At 40.9% G+C, this 18565-nt stretch overlaps 1 pseudogene; it reads left to right on the top strand.

Moving 5' to 3' along the window:
- LOC125137438 (UDP-glucuronosyltransferase 2C1-like) overlaps positions 1–18565 on the top strand; it is a 28337-nt pseudogene that overhangs the window by 5335 nt on the left and 4437 nt on the right.

The following is an 18565-nucleotide window of genomic DNA, read 5'->3' as shown; positions in this document are numbered from 1 at the left end:
CACAGCTCATGGCAACGCCAGATCGTTAACCCACTGAGCAAGGGAAGGGACTGAACCCGCAACCTCATGGTTCCTAGTCAGATTCGTTAACCACTGCGCCACGATGGGAACTCCCCATTGGTTGTTTCATAGCATGTTGTTGAGTCTCCACGTGTTTGTGGTTTTTGCAGTTTTTTCTTTTTTCTTTCTTTTTCTTTTTTCCTGCTGTACAGCATGGGGATCAAGTTCTTCTTACATGTATACATTTTCCCCCCACCCTTTGTTCTGTTGCAATATGAGTGTCTAGACATAGTTCTCAATGCTACTCAGCAGGATCTCCTTGTAAATCTATTCTAAGTTGTGTCTGATAACTCCAAGCTCCTGATCCCTCCCACTCCCTCCCTCTCCCGTCGGGCAGCCACAACTGTATTGTCCAAGTCCATGATTTTCTTTACTGTGGAGATGTTCATTTGTGCTGGATATTAGATTCCAGTTATACTGTGATATCATATGGTATTTGTCTTCGTCTTTCTGACTTACTTCACTCAGTGCTGAGAGTCTCTAGTTCCATCCATGTTGCTGCAAATGGCATTATGTCATTCTTTTTTTATGGCTGAATAGTATTCCATTGTGTATATATACCACCTCTTCCCAATCCAATCATCTGTCGATGGACATTTGGGTTGTTTCCATGTCCTGGCTATTGTGAATAGTGCTGCAATGAACATGCGGGTGCATGTGTCTCTTTTAAGTAGAGTTTTGCCCAGATATATGCACAAGAGTGGGACTGCGGGGTCATATGGTAGTTCTATGTATAGATTTCGAAGGTACCTCCAAACTGTTCTCCATAGTGGCTGTACTAGCTTACATTCCCACCAACAGTGCAGGAGGGTTCCCTTTTCTCCACAGCCCCTCCAGCACTTGTTATTTGTGGACTTATTAAGGATGGCCATTCTGACTGCTGTGAGGTGGTATTTCATGGTAGTTTTGATTTGCATTTCTCTTATAATCAGCGATGTTGAGCATTTTTTCATGTGTCTGCTGGCCATCTGTATATCTTCCTTGGAGAACAGTCTATTCAGGTCTTTTGCCCATTTTTCCATTGGTTGATTGGCTTTTTTGCTGTTGAGTTGTTGTATAAGTTGCTTATATATTCTAGCAATTAAGCCCTTGTCAGTTGCATCGTTTGAAACTATTTTCTCCCATTCTGTAAGTTGTCTTTTTGTTTTCTTTCGGGTTTCCTTTGCTGTGCAAAAGCTTTTCAGTTTGATGAGGTCCCATGGGTTTATTTTTGCTCTAATTTCTATTGCTTTGGGAGACTGACCTGAGAAAATATTCATGATGTTGATGTCAGAGAGTGTTTTGCCTATGTTTTCTTCTAGGAGTTTGATGGTGTCCTGTCGTATATTTAAGTCTTTCAGCCATGTTGAGTGTATTTTTGTGCATGGTGTGAGGGTGTGTTCTAGTTTCATTGCTTTGCATGCAGCTGTCCAGGTTTGCCAGCAATGCTTGCTGGATAGACTTTTTTCCCCCATATTATGCTCTTGCCTCCTTTATCAAAGAGTAATTGACCATAGGTGTCAGGGTTTATTTTGGCATTCTCTATTCTGTTCCATTGGTCTGTCTGTCTGTTTTGCTACCAGTACCACACTCTTTTGATGACTGTGGCTTTGTAATATTCCTTGAAGTCTGGGAGAGTTATGCCTCCTGCTTGGTTTTTGCTTCTCAGGATTGCTTTGATGATTCTGGGTCTTTTGTGGTTCCATATAAATGTTTGGATCGTTTGATCTAGTTCTGTGCAAAATGTCATGGGTAATTGGATAGGGATTGCATTGAATGTGTAGATTGCTTTGGGTAGTATGGCCATTTTTACAATATGGATTTTTCCAATCCATGAACATGGAATATCTTTCCATTTCTTTACATCTTCCTTAATTTCTTTGATTAATGTTTCATAGTTCTCGGCATATAGGTCCTTTACCTCCTTGGTCAGGTGTATTCCGAGGTATTTGATTTTTTTGAGGTGCAATTTTAAAAGGGATTGTATTGTTGTATTCCTTGTCTAATATTTCATTGGCGCTATACAGAAATGCAACTGACTTCTGCATGTTAATCTTATATCTTGCTACTTTGCTGAATTTGTTAATCAGTTCCAGTAGTTTTTGGGCTGAGTCCTTCGGGTTTTCTATGCATGGTGTCATGTCATCTGCACACAGTGACAGTTTTGTCTTTTCTCTTCCCATTTATTTCTTTTGTTTGTTTGTCTAATTGCTGTGGCTAGGACTTCCAAAACTATGTTGAAGAGCAGTGGTGAGAGTGGGCATCCTTGTCTTGTTGCGGATTTGAGTGGGAAGGCTTTCAGTTTCTCCCCGTTGAGTATTATATTTGCTGTGGGTTTGTCATAAATCGCTTTGATTATGTTCAGGAGTGTTCCCTCTATACCCACTTTTGAGAGTTTTTAAAATGAATGGATGTTGGACTTTGTCAAATGCTTTTTCTGCGTCTATTGAGATGATCATATGATTTTTGACTTTTCTTTTGTTAATGTCGTGTATGACGTTGATTGATTTGCATATGTTGAACCACCCTTGCGAACCTGGGATGAACCCCACATGGTCATGTTGTACGATCTTTTTGATATGTTGTTGGATTTGGTTGGCTAAGATTTTATTGAGAATTTTTGCATCTATATTCATCAATGATATTGGGCGATAGTTTTCTTTTTTGGTGGTATCTCTGTCTGGTTTTGGAATTAGGGTGATGGTGGCATCATCGAATGTCTTTGGGAGTATTCCTTCTTCTTCAACCTTTTAAAAGAGTTTAAGGAGGATGGGCACCAGATCCTCTTTATAGGTTTGGTAGGATTCACCTGTGAAGCCATCTGGTCCTGGACTTTTATTTCTAGGGAGTGTTTTTATGACTTCTTCAGTTTCATTTCTAGTGATGGGTCTGTTCAGTTGGTCTGTTTCTTCTTGATTCAGTGTTGGCAGGCTGTAAGATTCTAGAAAGTTGTCCATTTCTTCCAGATTGTCAAATTTGTTGGCATATAGTTGTTCATAGTATTCTCTTATGGTTTTCTGTATTTCTGCAGTGTCCGTTGTGATTTCTCCTTTTTCATTTCTAATTTTGGTTATTTGGGTTCTTTCTCTCCTCCTTTTAGTGAGTCTGGCCAGGGGTTTGTCAATTTTGTTTACCTTTTCAAAGGAGCAGCTCTTGGTTTTATTAATTTTCTCTATTGTCTTTTGAATCTCTGTTTTAAGGATTTCCTCTTTGATCTTTATAATTTCCTTCCTTCTGCTGACTTTAGGTCTTTTTTGTTCTTGTTTTTCTAATTCATTTAGGTGGAGGGTTAAGTTGTCAATTTGAGATCTTTCTTCTTTTTTTGAGGAAGGCCTGTATGGCTATGAATTTCCCTCTGAGCACTGCTTTTGTGGTGTCCCATAGATTTTGAGAGGTTGTGCCTTCATTATCATTTGTCTTGAGGTCCTTTTTAATTTCCTTCTTGATTTCCTCATTGACCTACTGGTTTTTTAGTAGCATGTTGGTTAGTCTCCATGTAGTAGGTTTTTTTCTCATTTCTTTTCCTGTGGTTGATTCCTAGTTTCATGCCATTGTGGTCAGAGAAGATACTTGAGATAATTTCTATGCTCCTAAATTTGTTGAGGTTAGCTTTGTGCCCCAATATGCGGTCGATTCTTGAGAATGTTCTATGTACATTTGAGAAGAATGTGTATTCTGATTTTTTTGGATGTAGTGTCCTGAAGATATCAATGAAGTCTAATTTTTCTATTGTTTCCTTTAGGGTCTCTGTTGCTTTATTTGTTTTCTGTCTAGAGGATCTGTCCATTGGTGTGAGGGGGGTATTAAAGTCTCCGACTATGATTGTTTTCCCATCAATTTCTCCCTTTGTGTCTGTTAATATTTGTTGTATGTATCTGGGTGCTCCTGTATTTGGGGCATATATGTTGACGATAGTAACATCCTCTCCTTGGGTGGATCCCTTAATCATTAAATAGTGTCCTTCTTTGTCTTTCTTTATGTCTTTTGTTTTAAAGTCTGTTTTGTCTGATATGAGCATTGCGACTCCTGCTTTCCTGTCATGTCTATTGGCGTGAAATATTTTTCCCCACCCCTTCGCTTTCAGTCTATATGTGTCCTTTGCCCTAAGGTGAGTTTCTTGTAGGCAGCATATTGAAGGTTTTTGCCTTTTTATCCACTCAGCCACTCTGTGTCTTTTGATTGGAGCATTCAGTCCATTGACATTTAAGGTGATAATTGATAGATGATTATTTATTGCCATTTGAAACCTCATTTTCCAGTTAACTCTATGATTTCCCCACTCTTCCTTTCTTTTTTTGGTTGGATAGTCTCAGATTATTTTCTGCTTGAGGCTTTTTCTTTTCATTTTTTGTAAATGTAATGTTTGGTTTTGGCCTGTGGTTGCCCCGTTTTTTTTTTTTTTTCATTTTTGTCTTTTTTTTGTCTTTTTGTTGTTGTTGTTGTTGCTATTTCTTGGGCCAATTCCATGGCATATGGAGGTTCCCAGGCTAGGGGTTGAATCGGAGCTGTAGCCGCCAGCCTACGCCAGAGCCACAGCAACTCGGGATCCGAGCGGCATCTGCAACCTACACCACAGCTCACGGCAACACTGGATCGTTAACCCACTGAGGAAGGGCAGGGGCCGAACCCGCAACCTCATGGTTCCTAGTCGGATTCGTTAACCACTGCGCCACGATGGGAACTCCCGCCCTGTTTTTTTTTTTTAAGTATGTTAACCCTTTCCTATAATTGTGTGTTTTAGCCTGATACTCCTGTAGGTTCAAACACTTCATTACCATTTTAAAATAAGAAGAAAAAAAAAAAGAAAAAAATTTTTAAAAGGAGTCTATTTATTTCCTTATTTCCCTTGCCCAGATTTTATGATTTTGATGACTCTTTTTTTTGTTTTTAATTTTATTTTATTTTAAACATGTTCACGATTAAATCTGTATGCTGGCTTATTTGAGTGACTGCTCTCTGATTATGGTTTCCTCAATCCTAGTTCTTCCTCTTCTTTTTTTTTTTTTCTTTTTCTTTTTCCTCCCTTTCTTTCCTTCCTTTCTTTTTGGTTTAGAGAAGCCCTTTCTGTATTTCTTTTAGCCTGGGTTTTGTATTGCTGTATTCTTTTAGCTTTTGTTTGTTGGAAACAAATTGTTATTTCCCCTTCTATTTTAAATGATATTCTTGCTGGATAGAGTATTCTAGGTTGCATAGTTATTTCCTTTAGCACTTTAAATATCTCTTGCCATTCCCTCCTGGCCTGTAGTGTTTCTGTAGAGAAATCAGCTGATTACCTTATGGGGGTTCCCTTGTTGTTAACATTCTGCTTTTCTCTGGCTGCCTTTAGGATCCTCTCTTTATCACTAACTTTTGCCATTTTTATTAGAATGTGTCTTAGTGTGGGTCTATCTGGGTTCAACTTGTTTGGGGCCCTCTGTGCTTCCTGTGTCTTGAACTCAGTATCCTTTAGATTTGGGGCGTTTCCAGCAATAATTTCTTCAAATATATTTTCCATCCCCTTATCTTTTTCTGCTCCTTCTGGAATTCTTCTTATGCGTATATTGGCCCACTTTATATTATCCCATAGGTCTCTTATATTGCTTTCCTGTTTTTTGATTTGGTTTTCTGTCTGCTGACCTGATTGGGTGATTTCCATTATTCTATCTTCCACGTCACTGATTCATTCTTCTGCATTATTCCTTCTGGTTTTTACCACCCTTAGCTCAGTTTGTAGCTCTGCAAATGAATTTTCTAGTATTTCTTGGCTCCTCCTTATATTTTCTAGATCCTTTCTGAGGGAGTCTGCATTACGGTTCATATCTTCTCTTAATTCCTTCAGTATTTTGACTATTTCTCTTTTGAACTCCAGGTCTGTCAGACTGCAGAGACGTGTGTCTTCGTTGACTGCTTTAGGTGAGTTCTCCTGTTGGTTTAACTGGGAGTGGTTTCTCAGGTTCTTCAACTTGCTTGTTGTTTTCTTTTTCCTGGTGGAGTTGTACTCTCCGTGGCCGGGCAGTGTTTGCCTTGTCACTCCCGTGGAATGTTTCCAGAGGGCTGGCATTGTTGGTCAGTCTTCTTTGAGGCAGTGTGGTTTTTCTGGAGGGTGGGCAGGACTGACAGGGTGTCTCTGAAGCAAAGGAGGACTTCCTGAGGGCAGACAGGACTGGGAGGTCCACACTACGATGGGAGAAAATTTCACTCAGCCAGGTAGGTGTTTTGGGGCTGTGGGGCTCTTGCAGGGGGCTGGCGGTGCTGGGCAGCTGTTCCACAGGAGTGTAGCGCCGCCCAAGGGCTGGGGCAGCTATCTGGGTCACTGAGAACCCAAGAGGTTCTTCCCCAGCGCATCCCCACAGGGAAGGACTGTCCGAGAATGTAGGCAGCTCATTTCACGGCCCAGCCAAGCTTGTTCTAGCTTTTCTGGGCTGCAGGACTTTTTCTGGGAGCTGGCAGTGTTTGGTGCTGCTCTGCGGTGGTGTAGCCCTTCCAAAGGGCAAGCAGGCCAGGGCAGGGAGAGCCCCTGTGGTGGTAGGCTTCCAGCACTTGTTGAGGCCAGCCCTCCTGGATGGCAGGCAGCCCCAGGTCTGGTGCATGCGTGCGTAAGGGGTGGCGGGTGGGGGATGCCCTGGGAAGCATAGCTTTCTGATAGCTGGTGGGCCAGTAAGCTCTCTGTGGCATGGGGAGTATTCTATGGGGGCCCACCTCTTCTCTCCCCTCCCCAACACTGGTGCGGACCCAGCTCTTCTCCCAGGTTCCCTTTGATGTGGCTTTCCACTTCCCCACCCTTAGCATATTGCTCCCTCCCCCCGTGACGCTCCGCTTTCTAGGCTCCCAGGCAGTCTCTGTCCCATCAAACTTGACAGACTGGTTTCTGGACCTCCCAAGCAGTCCACTCCACCCTGCCCACAGCCCTTTCCTGGGGACTAACCTCCAGAGCCGAGGTCTCGATGCCCAGCCCCCACCCAAGTGTCTCAATTTTTGGTGACTGTGCCAGTAGTTCAGATGATCTGTTCAGCTCTTGCTTTGCTTTTCGGAACTCCGACTTACTGCTACACTCTTCTCTGCATCTGCAGATTCCTCCGCTTTGGTTGATCTTTCCGTCGAGTAGGTGGCTTTCCAGGGTGTGGGATCCCTTTCTCCTCCACAGTTCCCTTTCGGGAGCGCTCGTCCGGCTCGGATTCACCTTCTTTCACTCTCTGCTTTTCTCTTATTTTACCTAGTAATGTCCCGAGATTCTTGCCATTATTGGAGTTTAGGTTCTTCTGCCAGCGATTGGTTGCTGTTCTGTGGGAGTCGTTTATCCTGTCGATGTGTTTTGTGTGTGTGTGTGTTTGTGGGAGAGGGCGAGGCTGTCCCCCTACTCTTCCGCCATCTTGCCTCCCCCTTGCGGTTTTTTTCTTGTTGTTGATTTCCAGTCATAGACTGTTGTGGTCGGAAAAGATGCTTGATGTGATTTCAGTTTTCTTAAGGTTACTGAGGTTTGATTTGTAACCAAGAATGTGATCAGTCTTAGAGAATGTTCCATGCGCCCTTGAGAAGAATGTGTATTCTGCTGCTTTTGGATGGAATGTCCTATAAATATCTATTAAGTCCATCTGGTCTAATGCTTCATCCAGGGCCTGTGTTTCCTTATTGATTTTCTGGGTGGATGATCTGTCCATTGCTGTAAGTGGGGTGTTCATGTCCCCCACTCACACTGTGCTATTGTTGATTTGTCCTTTTAAGGTTGTTAGCAGTTGCCTTATATACTGTGGTGAGCCTAGGTTGAGTGTGTAGATATTTAAAATTGTTATATCTTCTTGGATGGATCCTTCAGTCATTATGTAGTGACCTTCCTTGTCCCTTAAAATATTCTTCATTTTAAAGTCTATTTTGTCTGGCATGAGTATTGCTACTCCAGCTTTCAATATGTGTCTCAGGGCATTCCTCCTTGGGTTTATATTATATGGTACTCATTGTGCTTCCTGGATTTGAGTGAGGGGATCCTTTCCCATGTTAGGGAAGTTTTGGGCTATTATCTCTTGGAATATTTTTTCCATCCCCTTCGCTCCGTCTTCTCCTTGTGGCACCCCTATGATACAGATGTTGGTGCATTTAACATTGTCCCAGAGTTCTCTGAGACTCTCTTCATTTGTTTTCAATCTTTTTTCTCTTTTCTGTTCTGCATCTGTGATTTCCACTAATCTGTCCTCCACCTTGCTTCTTCGTTCTTCTGCCTCCTGTATTCTGCCGTTGGCTGCTTCTAATGACTTTCTTATTTACGTTATTGTATTTTGCATCTTTTCTTGCTTAAGTTTTAAATCTTGTATTTCTTTGCTCAGTGTTTCCTGTAAGTTATCCATCTTTGCCTCCGGTTTATTTCCACTGTCTTGCATCATCTTCAGCATCAACAATCTAAAGTCTTTTTCCTGGAGGCTGAGAATCTCCTGATCCCTTAGCTGATTTTCTGGGGTTTTTCCTTTCTGCCTCATTGGAGTTGTAGATCTCTGCCTTTTCATTTTTATATGTTTTTGATGTGGTGACCTTTATACAGATAATAGAGTTGTAGCCTCTCCTACTTCTGGTGTCTGCCCCCCTTGTGGCTGATGTTGGTATGGGGGCTTGCTATAAGCGTCCTGATGGGAGGGACTGATGCCTGCCCACTGGTAGGTAGAGCTGATTCCTATCCCTCTGGTGGGTGGGGCTTTGTCTCTGGGTGAGATTAGAGGTGGCTGTGTGCCTGGGGGGTCTTTAGGCCTCCTGTTTACGGAGGGGTGGGGCTGTGATCCCACCTGGATTGTAGTTTGTCCTGGGGCTTCTCAGCACTGATGGGTGGGGCCAGATTTCCCCAAATGGCCACCTCTAGAGATATGCAGGCTGCTGACTATTCCCATCTGCAAACTAAACCACAGACTATGGCAACACGGGATCCTTAACCCACTGAGCAAGGCCAGGGATTGAACTTGCATCCTCATGGATGCTAGCCAGATTCACTTCTGCTGAGCCACGACGGGGACTCCATGAACTTTATTTAGAATTAGAAAACTTATATTTAAATCTCCCAGCTTTAGCATCTTTTAAAGTGGACATATCCTCTCCTTCTTGGAGCTAAGAGATTCTTTAGCTCTTTAGAGCTTCTTTCCTGTCTAGAACATGTAGCAGAATTACCAGTAAGAGAAATACAAGAGAAATCATTCTGATCACATGAACATTCAAATAAAACCAGAGGAAAAATCCAAAAATCTAGCCTTAATTGACTGTACATCACATGATGATGCATTTTCTTAACATTATTTACAAATTAGTATGGATTTGTGTTTAACTTTAAGCCGCCTCTTTTGATACTCTCAAAAAGAAATTTGGAAACTCTCATTCTGGGAAGTTTTTGGTTGTTGTTTTTTTTTTTTCTAACTTATTAAATGTATCCCCTTCTTTTTCTCCTTCGAAACAGTGGTATTTCATTTTCATCTTTACCACAAAGTACACAATTCAAAGTTCAGCCCCACCTACTATAAACTGATTGAGCAGGTCAAGGGAGGACCTTTGGATTGTCAGTTTCATGCACTTAAGTGGCTTATGCCCAGATTTAATTTGAGCAAGAATTGATCATGAAGTCTATGAAAGGCATCTGGGTCTTTTTGATGCCGCATCTATGTTTCCTTGACTCCGGAAGGACTGGGGAAGTACTTGTATGACCTGCAAATTTCAGCCATCAGATTAATTTAAACATTATTCCGGAAGAACTTCACCTTCGTGGGCACGAGGCAACCATCCTAGTACTTCCACCAAGCCTTCTGCTTGATCATACCAAGATCCCCTTTAAGGTGGAGATCTCCCAACTGCCAGTAACAAAAGAGGCTTTCACGGAAGAGCCTGGTAGTGGTCTCTGTACAAGTTCTTTTTAAGTTCCAAAACTCTCATGGTCGAACACCCAAGTAGAACTAACAAAACTGATCAGCAGTTTACTAATATCAGACAAAAAGTATGTGACAGCACTGTTACACACAAGGAGTTTCTCAGCAGGCTACAGGCAGCTAAGGTTGATGTCTGCATTTCTGGCCCTTGAAGTTTTTGTGGGGAGTTGGTGGCTGAGCTCTTCGGTGTTCCATGTGAAACTCTTTTCGGTTTTCCTATGGGAATGTCTGGAGTTCCCACTGTGGCTCAGTGGAAGCGAATCTGAAGAGCATCCGTGAGGACACAGGTTCCAGCCCTGGCCTCGCTCAGTGGGTGCAGGTTCTGGCATTGCCGTGACCTGTGGTGTCAATGAGAGATTGTGTGCTGGACTTCTTGTGCCTTCTTCATATGTTCCTGGCAGCCTGTCGAGACTGACAGACAAGACGACCTTCTGCAGAGGCTGGAGAACTGGCTTTCCTATACAATGAGTGCAATGATATGTTCATATTATATATTTCTGGAGTGGGATGTGTATTATAGCAAAGTTTTAGGGAAGATTACTTTGCATGTAATCGTGTTTCTTGCTTCACATATAAAATGTAAATATTTATCTGACTGTATGAAAAGTGACGGAAGGTGTTTTTAAGTGAGCAACCAAGCTCCTGTTGCCTTCTCATTTTGTTGATCATTTCTTATGCTGAGCCAAAGCACCTTATTTTAAAGGAGTTCCATTTATTTTTAACTGTATTGCTTATGCTTTTGGTGTCATATTTAGAGACTCATTGGCAAGACACATGTCAAGAAATGTTTCTTCTCTGTGTGAGGAATTTTCTGGCTTCAGGTCTTACACTTAAGTCTCTAATTGATTTCAAGTTAATTTCGGTAGTGCAGTGAGATGGGGGGTCTATTTTCATTCTTTTGCATGTAAATGTCACATGTTTTCAGCAAGAGTTATTTAAAGGACTGTCTTTCCTCATTGACTACCTTTTATGCCCTTGGGAAATAGCAGGTTTTGTTTTGTTTTACTTTTTCTTTTGTTTTTTCCTTCTTTGCCAGGTTGGCTTTGGCCCTTTGGGGTCTTTGTAGTTCCACATGAATTTGAAAATTGTTTTCTTTGTTGCTATTTTCACAGAAGTATCTCTGTTACCCTATCATTACTCTAAAAATCTATTCTTAAAAAATTCAAAATTTCCTTTATGGTTGTGGTCTCTTGTTGTACATAACCACTTCCCTTTTCCTTTTTTCAAGTATCTGCTCTAAATTTTCTCTGAGAAATTATTTCTTCAACAACTCAAAAACAATATGAGACCCTGGAGTTCCTGCCATGGCTCAGTGGAAACACATCTGACTAGCATCCATGAGGATGCAGGTTCAATCCCTGGCCTCGCTCAGTGGGTTAAGGGTCTGGTGTTGCCGTGAGCTGTGGTGTAAGGTCACAAACATGGCTGAGATCTGGCATTGCTGTGGCTGTGGTGTAGGCCAGCAGCTGCAGCTCCAATTCAACCCCAGCCTGGGAACCTCCATATACTGGCGTGCACCCCCAAAATAAAAAAGACTCAAAAAACCCAGCATGAGACCCTAAAAATTGTGGACAGAAACCACTGCACCTATCGTCACTCACCTACATTCAGAGTCCAAGTTACAAAAGGCAAAACTGAGAAAGGATAAACTTAAAATCTCACCCTGGTGACAATGTCCGAGTCATGGACCAAGCAGTGACTGATCTACAGCTGGATCGAAGTTGTTTGTGTACTTCTGGTTCCAGCAGAAGTTTGATCCTAGTCTTGGAATCTCTCTTTTATAGTGAAGCATTAGTGGTGATAGGATATGATTCTGTCTCTTCGTCCTTCCTAGCTCTTGGCACCTTAGAATATTCTTTTGGGAAACATATCAATAACCTGAGAAAGAAGAATAAAGGCTCAATAAATAGAAGACAAACATTTATTTCACTCCCATAAATTTTAAAATGCTATCAGATAGAGATTGCCGCTCAGGATCAATTTAGGATCTCCCTTGTATAGTGTATTCCAAGCATATTTTTCAAATTTTAAAAGTATAACTCATAACTTACACGATTGCCAATTGAATCATGTAATGGATACATTCAAATAACTGAAGAGGAAACTAGTAAGATGGCATCTATTTCAAAAATATTTTGAGGAATTATTTATAAATAGATTTTGGAGAAAATGGAATGTGAGGATAGTACTATTAGGATAGACACAAAAATGACTCATTTCCTATAGGGCAAAAATATCATAATGTAGGGGATGATCTTTTCTACAAAATACAAATAGGCAAGTTAACATTTAACTTCACAGTATCTAACCCAGACATCAATATTAAATAACAAAGCAAAACATAGGCACATTTTCCTAAAGGGGCAAATAGTCCTTTAATATTTCCGTATTCAACAAATTGCCACAGCATGATATCAAATGTGGTATTGCTTTTGGAAATAAGTTTCTAAAAATGTGTTTATCCAGTCAATTGTATTTCTTAGCTTTCCTGCTATATTGTCTTCATCTCAATAAAATGCATTAGGAATTCTAGATTAATCACGAAGGAGTGAAGAATTGAAAGGAAAAAAAATATCCGGTATGAAAGAATGTAAATCCATTCTTTCAATGGAAATCCACTCTATCAACCATGTGATGCTACAATTCCACTCCTAGGTTTATGACTAAGGTTAACGAACATATGTGTCCACATAAAACATACACTTGAATGCTCAGGGCACGATTATTCATAGCAGGCACATGTGAAGACAATGCAGATGTTCATCACCTGATGAATGAATAAACAAAATGAAGTCTATCCATTTAAAAACATTATTCAGCAGCAAAAAGGAATGAAGTACTGATATATACTACCACATGGATGAACTTGGAAAAAATATGCTAAGTGAAAGAAGGGAGCCCAAAAGACCACATGATATATGATTTCATTTAAAGTAAGTGAAACAAGCTCATTCTAGGAAAGGCAAATAAAGAAAGAAAGTAGATTAGTGGTTGTCAGGGGCTGAGACGAGGGAGAAAAGGAGAATGGCTGCCAATGGGTATAGGACTTCGGGGGGGGGGGAGAAATGAAAATTTCTAAAATGTAATAGTATTGATTGTTTCACAATGTTACAAATTATACTAAAAACTACACAGCTGTTATGTAATGGCATGGCACATAAATTTCCTCGCAACAAAGCAGCCATAAAATTGGTGTGGGAGTAAAATAAAGCATTTCACAGAGTGAATAAGGTTATACACATGATTGACATCAACAAGGCGCTGAGATGGAATATGCACTGATTAGGAAATGGATATGATAACTTTGTCATTACCAGAATCAAACCCCTAACTAACTGAGATTTTTCATGGTCTCTACTGTGAATAGATGCTCCTGGTCCATTCAAAACCCCTCATATTTTCTAATCAACACTTTAACATACTTAGAACATCAAGGAAAATATTCAAAAAGTCGTGTGATGAGAAACCATGTAGCTATGGTTTCCTGGTATCAGTGATATGGAGTACACAGTTCAAAAGGACACCAAAATTCTAGGCAAGGTTCCATCCACTACAATAACTGAGCAGAATTCAGAAGTGAGCTCTGGTACCAAACTAAGGAACATAATTTAATTCAGAATCACTAACTTGAGTTCTTGTTCTGCTAAAGTTCATTTGGTAGACACTTCAGGTCAAAGGACCCCTTTTGTACTGCTCGTAGGCTCAATATGTCAACACAGCAAATATTTCATCACTAGGTGACTATGGATGGGTGTATCTTCACTAAGGAGGGCAGGGTCTTGGGAAAAGGCACTATGATTATGAATACCAAATAAGATGATCGCTTTTAAATTTTTATTAAAAGATTTCCATTCTAGATACGATATAGTTACTTGTGGCCGTACATTTCCAAACACGAGGGGAAAAAAGATGAATAAATTATAAAAGCTCTTTTTTGAAGACACAGAGAGCTTTGGAGCAAGGAGGATGAGATAAATTGGAATTCCAGGAGAGGAGGAGACTACAATAGCAGGCTGAGGGTCACTGGCTGAGTGTCCTGTTCCATGCTAGGAGCAGGTGAGGAGTCTGAGCATGGAGTAGGGCTCAGGTTGGCTCACGCTGAAAGGCTTTATTGGCAGAGAGAAAGCAGCAGGCTTTTGGCTGCGTTCCATACTTACATCTGTGTGTGGTTATTCATCATCTCAGTATTGTGTAGTCACGGGGAAAGCCCAGTTGATTTCTCATCGGTTACATAGGACCAATATTGGTTCTTTAAGGATTTTTCTTAGAAATTCACTGGTAAGACATTTTCCATTTAACCTGTCAGTTTGGTTTTGCTCCATCATCTTTCAGTTTGTTCAGGAAAACCTACCACCTTATGTGAGGTTATGGGGAAAGCTGAAATGTGGTTAATTCAAACTTATCGGTATACTGAATTTCTTCACCCTTATTAACCTAATTTTGAATTTGTTGGAGGACTGCACTGCAAGCCTTTGAAGCCCCTACCTAAGATGATTAAATGTGCTTAGTTTTGCATGTTTGAGTATTTACCTCCTGGAATGACTTCTAGTTTATTACTTACAGTATTTGGCCTTCAAATTGAAAACTCGGACATAGGAATCAATGGGAATGATCCACGTGGGCTATTATAAGACCAGGAGTATTAATAACATAATCATGGTAGCCACTGGTGTTCCGCAAATATGCCAACTCCTTGACGAAAGTAGTATTTCTAGCCGCCAAGTTTGGGATAACTGTCCAATACTCCATGGGAAATGAGTATGAGCTGAAGTGCATCATTTCCAGGTTCAACGCTTAACTATCAGTCTCCAGATAGTCCAGAGGTCTCTTTCCCTCTCTTCTGTCAATGGGAGTGTGTTCCTAACTGGCTGCTCTGTCAAGCTGAGTCCTTGTTGAAGAAATGTAAGAAATAGCTGCTGCTGAATATATTGACACATGGCATGAGAAGAAATAAGCCCCCGAGATTTTGGAATGTCACGTTATTTAGCAAAGTCTTGTCGAAGGAATAATCAATAGCGGGGAAATTACAATACTTTTAGGAAAATAATTCAAACAGAGATGTGATGGCCCACCCAAAGTTCAGTCATGATGAACTATTTGGTTTGAATAGAGGAGAGAAATTCGCCTGGAGAGATGATCAGAGAATCAGTTATGAAAAAACAAATGGGCACTCCTGAGTAATCTTTACTTCAAATTCAAGGTCAATGAGGGATCAATGTATAATTTTTAAGCAGTAATGTGACACAGCTCACACTATCATAAATATTGAGTATTGAATTATTTGGAATGGAGCAAGATTTAAAGCAGGGAAATGAGCTGAAATATAGGTGCAATAGTTCCTGCAAGACTTTCTAGAGATCCGAACTACAATATGATAGCAATTTTTAGTATAAATGGAGAGATTCAGGGAGTATTTGCAAAGAAAATCAATAGGATTTTCTGATAGGCTGGAAGTGGAAATTAAGTGACAGTATTCCAAAATTATTCCTTGGCTCTTGTTGTATGTGACAACGATGTATACGTCATCCCTTTATGCATTTACGTATTTCTGTATTGATTGGTAGAGGCCACTTAGTAGAGAATATTGTCATCTAGTAAGAAGAAGTAAAGGGGAACAGTTGTTTGGGAAAATTACTTGTTCATATTGGGGAGGGGATGTGGAATGAGGTACAATGCAGTATCTGGCAAGCAGCTATTAAATACGTTGTCTAATCTCAAGGGACAGATTATGCAGTATTTGCTGTTTCTAAAATTGATAGACTCTTTTTAGATATTTACATTCACAGCAGAACTGATCCCAAAAACTTCTTACCACGTTTTCCCACCCATCTCCTGCTTCCTCCCATACACAGCTGCCCACACAGGTGTGGTACATTTGCTACAACCTATGAACCAACATTTACATATTAATGTGAACCAATATCCATCATTTACAATGAGGTTCATCCTATAAGGTTCATTCTTTGTGTGTGCATTACATGTTTTGATAAATGTTTAGAATATGTATCTACACCTATACTATCATACAGATCAACAGTCCTCAAAATCCCTCGTGCTCTGCATCCTTTCTTGCCCCTAAATCTCTGGAAATCATTACTGGAGCTCTGGAGTCTATCTGAGCACTTACAACTCACAAGGGAAAGCTTGACTGGGAACTGTGGTTAATTTTCGTCAACTTCAACCTTCAGAGTAGCTTCAAAGCCTCCATCACGCAGCCCTGTGTCAAGCAACATGCCTATATTCTTGTATGATTTGGTGGATCCAGGGTGGGCCATAAGACCTTATCCTCCAAATACTGGGGTCCTGCACCCTGATTGCTGACTGCTTCCTTTGATCACTGAGTTGCAGGTATAGAAGCTGGCCACAGTTGTTTTGACCTTTATTAGCAGAAGCAACTTCAGGAGTTTTAAAGGATCAGTACTATGTGTTTCTTCTTTTTTCTCCATTTGGAAGCCAAGCATTGAGGAATTAGGGCATATTTATTCTTTTATTTATTTTTTATTTTTTGTCTGTTCTAGGGCCGTTCCCATGGCACATGGAGGTTCCCAGGCTAGGGGTCTAATCGGAGCTGTAGCTGCCGGCCTATGCCAGAGCCACAGCAACGCAGGATCCCAGCCGAGCCTGTGACCTACACCACAGCTCATGGCAATGTGGGATCCTTAACCCACTGAGCAAGATCAGGGATCGAACCCACAACCTCTTGGTTCCTAGTCAGATTCGTTAACCACTGTGCCATGACGGGAACTCCCATAATTTTTTTAATTAAAAAAAACTCACAATGTAGAATTGAAAGCTATATGTATGTTCAGGGAAACAACACACGGGTTCATCAAAGACCTGAGGAAAACCTAAGGATTTAACCTCAGCCTGATATCTAGCAAAGACAAATTCTTCGATAATTTTAGAAATATCTAAACTAACAAAGGGGCAAATCTGATTTCTGGAGTTAGGACATCATAAAAATCAAATGCACATTTCTCGACAAATATCACAAGGCACACAAAGATTGAAGAAAGTATGACCCATGCAAAGGAACAGAATAAATTGAGAGAAACGGTTCCTGAAGGAGCCTGGATTTTGGAGTCTCTAGAAAAAGCCTTTAGAACCACTGTCTTAAAGATGCACACAAACCTAAAGACAGTGATAAAGAGAAGAAAATGATGTAAGAACAGAATGAAATACTGATAATGAGAAAGAAATTATTTAAAGAAATAACCAAGAAGACATTCTGGAGCTGAAAGTTACAGCAACTGAAGTGACATGAGCAGGCAAAAGACAGAATAATTGAAATTATCAAGTTGGAGGCACCAAAAGGAGAAGAAAATGAAGAAAAAGGAACAAAGCCTAAAAGACTTGTAGGACATCATTCATGTCATTCTGTGAATGAACATGGACATGGGAGTCCCAGAGTGAGAGTCACAGAAAGAGAGAAAAGGGAAGAAAGGATATTTAAAGAAGTAAATGGCTTAAAATGGCCCCAATTTAAGGAGACCCATACATCTACACATCCAAGAAGCTGAGTAAACTTCAAGTAGGCGAAACTCAAAGAGACCGAAGCTAAGACACATTATATTCAAGCTGCTGAAAGTCAAAGATAATGCGTGAATCTTAAAAGCAGCAGCGAGAAGGAATCTGTTACCTAAAAGACAGGCATGTTGCTTGACACAGGGCTGTGTGATGGAGGCTTTGACGCTGCTGTTACTCTGAAGGGTTGAAGTTGACTAAAATTAACCACAATTCCCAGTCAAGCTTTCCCCTGTGGGTTTCAAGTGCTCAGATAGAATCCAGAGCTCCCACAGAGGTACTTCCTGCAGCTTTGGCTAGTACAATTGTGTTTAGGCAGAGAGACATGTCTTGATGCTTCTGATTCTGACCCTAAGGCTTGTATCTTAATGCAACTGAAAATTCACTGATTTTATGTAGATGCTTTTTGGATTAAATATTTAAATGGTATGGCTTCCCTCAAACAATTCGTGAAAGTAATTTGGTTATGGATACAAAAATTCTTATGACCATTTGCAACTTAAAATAACCACAGCTCACAGCAACGCCGGATCCTTAACCCACTGAGCAGATCCAGGGATTGAACCCACATCCTCGTGGATACTAGTTGGTTTGTTGCCCCTGAGCCATGATGGGAACTCCCTGCAGAGTAAGTGTTGATAAGGAAAACAGGAGACAAGCAAAAAGACATACAGCCAAAGATACAAAGAAGGAACCACAATGAGACTCATGGAGCAGGATGGAGAATCAGTATAGTCAAGACTCACACCCCCAAGGAGCCAATTGTTTGAGCCCACCACAGGGCTCCCCAGCCCAGTGGTTCTGCACTAGGAAGTCAAGCCCCCAGGACAGGGGCTTTGAAGGCCAATGCAGATTACTTTTGGAAGAGCTGAGGGCTCTTGGTAGTCAAACTGCCACAACAGAAGCGCCCATGCAGACAAATAGGGCCACCCCTAGAGCATATAGCTCTGAGGACCCAAGGATGGTGCACCGCTTGGATGCATTGGATGTCTCCAAGGTCAGGAAATGTGACCAACCTCCTGCCAGATACATAAAAATAAAACACAGAAGATGAAATGAGGTGACAGAGGACTATGTTCCAAATGAAGCCACACGTTAAAACCCCAGAAGAAGAACTAACGGCAGCAACCTAC

Source organism: Phacochoerus africanus, chromosome 10, assembly GCF_016906955.1.
Source record: "Phacochoerus africanus isolate WHEZ1 chromosome 10, ROS_Pafr_v1, whole genome shotgun sequence".
NCBI lineage: Eukaryota > Metazoa > Chordata > Mammalia > Artiodactyla > Suidae > Phacochoerus > Phacochoerus africanus.
This window is presented reverse-complemented; position numbering and strand designations above follow the sequence as displayed.